Consider the following 6,000-nt stretch of genomic DNA (forward strand, 5'->3'; position numbering starts at 1 on the left):
AGTCAGATTGAATCATTTAGTGTGGAGAGGAGTTTAGAAACAAAACAGCTGAGTTGATCCAGCCAGCCAGGAATTCAGACAGAAGTATGAAGGGGTGAGCTTATCCAGCAGCAAGTTTCAAAGGCTGAAGACATTCTAGGTGTAGATTAGATTGTTTGACAGCTAAAAGATTCCAGGACTAGGCCTAGGTTAGGCGACAGAGGCTAACAAGATGACAATTACAACAGGAGAATAAATGATACTTTTGCATATTTCCTAAAAACTTCCAACTGAAAGGATAGAAAATAAAACAGCCTAACTCTAATGACCCCAAGAAGTAAGAAGTTTAAAATGCTATCTCGCTTTGTTAGAAACTAGGTAAAAGGTCACATTCCAGAGCCTGCCCTTTGTTTAGACCTAGCAGAAAGGCCATGAATAGGTGATCCTGGCCCCACAAGGTAATTGGAAATGGGCTAAGCTTATCTAGCTTCTGTAACCTGCTTATGCCATTACCCCTATGCAGGAGTTCATGCAGCTATAGACATTCAAGAAAATAGGAATTTAACTGGTCCACTGAGCACGGGCTCCAATAATTTAAACTGATTGGCCTAAAAACTATGGAGTGCCAGGCAGTGGTGGTGCACGCCTTTAATCCCAGCACTTGGGAGGTAGAGGCAGGTGGATTTCTGAGTTCGAGGCCAGCCTGGTCTACAGAGTGAGTTCCAGGTCAGCCAGGGCTACACAGAGAAACCCTGTCTCGAAAAACCAAAAAAAAAAAAAAAAAAAAAAAGAAAAGAAAAAGAAAAATTGAGAAAAAAAGTTTAAAAAAACTATGGAGTGGTACAAATCAAATGGCTCGCATTTCACGGGCTCTCCATGCTAAGAAATGATTGGTTTGTGATTCTTGGGCTTTGTTGTAAACTTATAAAAGCTGTCGCAATTCGGCACTCTTGTTCCACAGTCCTCTAGCCCTGCGCGGTGTACGGCTGTGGAACCCAGAATTCTGGAATAAAGAAATGCTCATGTTATTGCATCGAGACCGTTTCTCGCGAGTGATTTGGGTGTCGCCTTCCGGGGCATGGGGTGCTGGGCACCCTCGGTTTTGGGGGGTCTTACACAACCATTGCTATTCCCATGGCCTCTTAGCCATCTCCTAATGTAAAATGTATTCAGTTCAGCTTTGAAAGCCCTCGGAGTCTTTGATGGTACTAACATTATCCAAAAGTTCAAAATCTCTTCTGAGACTCAAGCCAACCTTGTAACTGTGAACCTCTGTCTTCCATTAAACAATTTCAGAGAACAAACATTCTCATTCAAAATAGAAGGGCAACATGAGGAGGAAAAATTGGGCTAAAGGAAGACCCAAGCCCAGTAGGGCAAATGCTAATCTCTGAAGCTTCGTGTGTGGCATCTGGACCCTTGGTGGCATCATCTGGGCTCTAGAGGGCTTGGTTATCCCTCCCCTGCCATCTCTGCTTCCTGTATCGAATGTAACTTCTTTCCAGATAGCTCCACTCTGTGCTTTTCTCCTTAGATACCCCATGGTCTGGCATCTTCTGTATCCTGAAGTCGCCACGGCAATTTTACATCTTGCAAGTTTACATCTTTGCTCAGTGGCCTCTCTTGTAGGAAATCCAGCCCTGCTACATATCACCTGTTTTCAGGGGCTTTTTAGAAAATTCTGTTTTCAATATTTTTATTTTGTTTTGCTTTATGAAATGTGCTTTCATGTATCCCAGGCTATCTTTTTTGCTGTGTGGCTAAGTTTGTCCTTAAACTTCTGATCCTGCAGTCGCCACTTCTCTAGTGATAAGGATATAGTTATATGCCACCACACCCATTTTACATGGTCTTTTGAATGGAAGCCAAGATTTTACACAAGTTCAACAAGCTTTCTAACCAACTATAGAGCTCACCCTAGTCTGCTTATAAATGTGGGGGGAAAAATCAGTAATCTAAGGCTTTTCTTGTGGAGTTGGAGAAATGAATCAGTGGTTAAGAACATTTTCTGCTCCTGCAGAGGACCCAGGTTCTGCTCCCAGTACTTATATCTGGTGACTCACAAGTGTCTATAACTTCAGTTCCAGGAGATCCAGTGTAAATTCTGGCTCTATAGGCACCTGCATGCAAACACCTACATGCAGGCACATACACACAAATAAAAAATAAATTATTTTTAAATGATTACCAATAAACTTATACATATGAGTTTCTCAGAAGCAATTATTATATAATAATATTTAATAATAAATTTACATAATCATCATTAGCTTATTAGTAAAGATAGTCTACTTTAATACTAATGGTAAAAAAAAAATGGCCGGGTGGTGGTGGCACACGCCTTTGATCCCAGCACTTGGGAGGCAGGGGCAGGCGGATTTCTGAGTTCGAGGCCAGCCTGGTCTACAAAGTGAGTTCCAGGACAGCCAGAGCTATACAGAGGAACCCTGTCTCGAAAAAACCAAAAAGAAAAAAAAAAAAAAAGAAAAAAAAAAAGAAAAATTTTTGTTAAATTTCATTTTTAAGATCCTATAGCTTTTTCCTGACTCCTGGAAGTATTCTTTAGTGGTTTTAGACATACAGAGGCCAGTATAAATCTTGTGTCTATTTTAAGTCCTAAGAAAATATATATGAAATTATTATTTCATTGAGAAGATATCAAATTCCTATGTCAAACAAAGTCCTAGTGATTATGAAATGCATGTATTTTTGATGGCATTTTAACTCACAGTAGTATTTTTCTCTTAACTTCATTGCAGACAAATATGTGTATTTGATTAAAAGCAAATTTAACTTCTATGTTATTATCACAATGAAATCATTCTAGGTAACCACTAGCCCTAAATGCACATTTTATGAAGCATGGTTGTATTCATTCAGCTACACTTTAAGTATGGCTACTTAACAAAACAAATGTTTTGCCTCTTCCCTGGCACTGACAAAATGCTTAGACGATAGTAAGAGTTCCAGGGCAATGGCATGAGTATTAAACACATTGGCATTTCTTTCTTCAAAAAAAAAAAAAAAAAAAAGAAAAGTCTGTGGATTCTCTCTCTCTGAAAGATATTACAAGTATTTCTGTTGCAATGTCTAATTTTTCACCTGTGACATGAAACTAATTCCCATAATGCTTGGCATCTAAACAGCCGTGACCGCACCTGTTGCTGCGCTAGCCTTTTGGGGAGTGGTTGAGCCTTGGGGGAGACCCAAATAATTTGGTGGTAGAGGGGGAAGCCCCAGCTGAAGGAGGGGAAAGCAGCTTTTGGAACATTTCAGTTACTGTTCCTACCAATGCACTGTGGACAGCCATTTACTCTTGCCTTTCAACTCGACACCCCCCTGCAACCAATCCCCTTCCCCTAAGCATCATAGAACAGCTCTTGCTAGGTCAAAACTGATGAGAAAATGCCAGCAATCTTGACTATGTTTAGGCTTTTATGACACCTTGTCAATGTGCCAGACAGTGTTGGTCTGTTGAGTGGTGTCTGTGTCTTTGGCTTCTGTGAATCTTTTACATTGTCTGCCTCTCACTACTTGGCAGTGTGCTGAGTGTTAGGGTCTGTCTTCATTCCTCTGATGTTTAGTTCTTTTTCTTTAATCCATGAGATTATATTTACATGACTTTCCCCATTTCCTTTTCTCCCTCTATATACCTCACCTAGCTCTCTTTAAAATTCAAGGCCCTTTTTTCATTAAGTGTTGTTACACGTATATACATGTGTGCATACATATTTCTACGTATAACCTGATCAGTCTGTAAAATGGTATTTGTATGCACATTTTCAGGTCTGCTCTTCCCTAGAGAAGACTATTTCTCTCAGCATTCCTTAGTTACCTGAAGTTCTTTGAGTGGGGAATACAGTCTTCTGCGCTTTTCCCTGTCTATGTTGGCATGGCTAGTGAAGCTAATGTTTAAGCGATCATGAGACTTTATGAGATGCAAGGAATTATTTAAATATTTCTGAATTTGTAAAGTTTCATTCCCTAGTATGTGGCCTACTTTTAGAAAAATGTATGTACATCTTTGGTGTTTGGGTGAAATATTCTATGGCTGTGTCATATCACTCTGATGTATGATGACGATTCTGGTCCTTCTCTTTGTTTATATTTGATCTGAGTGACCATCTATATGAGGAGTATTGAAATCACCTACCATTGTTGAATTGATGTTAATTTGTTTCTTTAGCTCTAGTAGTAATTTAAAAAAATAAATAAATTGGGTGCACTAGAGTTAAGATACTATCTTCTTGGTTAACTGGTCCCTTGTTTAGAATGACGCGTTCCTCTTTATTTCTTCTGACTGCTTTCTGTTTGAAGTCTCTTTTGTCAGATATTAGGAGAGCAATGTCTGCTTGATTCCTGGTTCCATGTGGCTTGAGTACCTGGTGGGGAATGTGACCAAAGCCTGAGGTTTACTGAAGAAGAAATTGTGTATGTATGAACTGCTGCTTGAGTTTCTGAGTTTCCAGGCTGTTCATCAGCTCACGCTAAGAAAAAAACCTCAGGCTAACCCCTTCACCTCCACACACCACCACCTTGCAGTATACAGTATTTAATGACACCAGTCCCTATAATCAAGAGTCAAGCCCTTGGAATAAATTTCTTCGAAATCAAATACTTTATATACATATACATATACACATATTTATCCTGTTGGATCTCTTTCTCAGAGAGCTCTAATTACAAATCCTTTAGTTTTTATTTATGCTGTCTTTTGAATTCAACTATGTCCTTGAACCCATGATTGTTACTCCAATTTCTTACCTGAACTAAATATCAGTTTGACTTTCAGATGACTCCTTCTGATGCCTGCTCTGTTAGATCTCCAGCACTGACAAAGTTCTTGAGATAAAGATAAGGAGAAAGACTGACTTCTCCTCAGTTTCAGAAGCTCCAGTCTGTAGTCCCCTGCCTGCATCGATCTAAGGCTGGACGAAGCTGAACATCACAGTGGAAGAACACAGTAGGGACAAGCTGCTTACAGCATCTGGAAAGAACACAGCAAGGAACCAGGATGAAACAGAGCCTTGAAAGTCACCCTGCCAGTAACCGGTTTTCTCCAGTTGGGCCCCATTTTCTTGTGGTCTATTTGGCCCTCATGATCCAGCCACCTCCTGAACACAGTTCCACTGAGAGGACTTTGGGGGACATACCAGACCCAAATTGTTACACCTAATGTCATCTATTTTGTTTTGTATTGTCTTGTGAGATAAGCTTCTCTGTGTAACAGCCCTGGCTGTCCTGATCTCACGCTGTAGATCATGTTGGCCTTGAATTCACAGAGATCTGTCAGACTTTTCCTCCTGGGTGCTGGAATTAATGGCATGTGCCACCATGCTCCCACCACACCCCACCATGGCCCCCACCATGCCTCACACTCCTTCTTAAATCTTTCTATTATCTTTTTGTTTTGTTTTTGTTTTTTTGAGACAGGGTTTCTCGGTGTAGTCCTGGCTGTCCGGGAACTCACTCAGTAGATCAGGCTGGCCTCGAACTCAGAAAGCCACTTGCCTCTGTCTCCCAAGTGCTGGGATTAAAGGCATGTGCCACCAGTGCTCAGCTCTGTCTTAACTCTTAATTGAACCTATTGGAATGTTTTCTTCTCTGCACTAATGCTTTTCGCTCTTTATTGCCTACCTCAAATGTCAACTAATGACAGTTCTATACTTAAGCAGAACTCTCCAAGCTGTTGTAATCATCTTCCTTTTTTTCAATTATTTCTTTAAATCATTATTTCTGTTTAGCATGCAATACAACGGGCTTCATTATGTCATTTCCTTATGTTGGATTAATGCTACCTGGTTCAAGTTTTCCCTCTCTCATTACCCACCCCTATGGCCCCATTCATATTATACGGATCCCATTAACTTCTCTTCTTCACCCTGCCTTCACCTACCTCCTGCCCTCTCATGATCCCCTTTCTAATTCTATGATTCACAGGCCCACACACACCTAGAATTTTACATCTAGGTTCCACAAATGAATGAAAATAAAGCATCTATCTATGTGAATTTGGCTAAT

The sequence above is a fragment of the Apodemus sylvaticus genome, chromosome 4 (genome assembly GCF_947179515.1).
Source record: "Apodemus sylvaticus chromosome 4, mApoSyl1.1, whole genome shotgun sequence".
Taxonomy (NCBI): Eukaryota; Metazoa; Chordata; class Mammalia; order Rodentia; family Muridae; genus Apodemus; species Apodemus sylvaticus.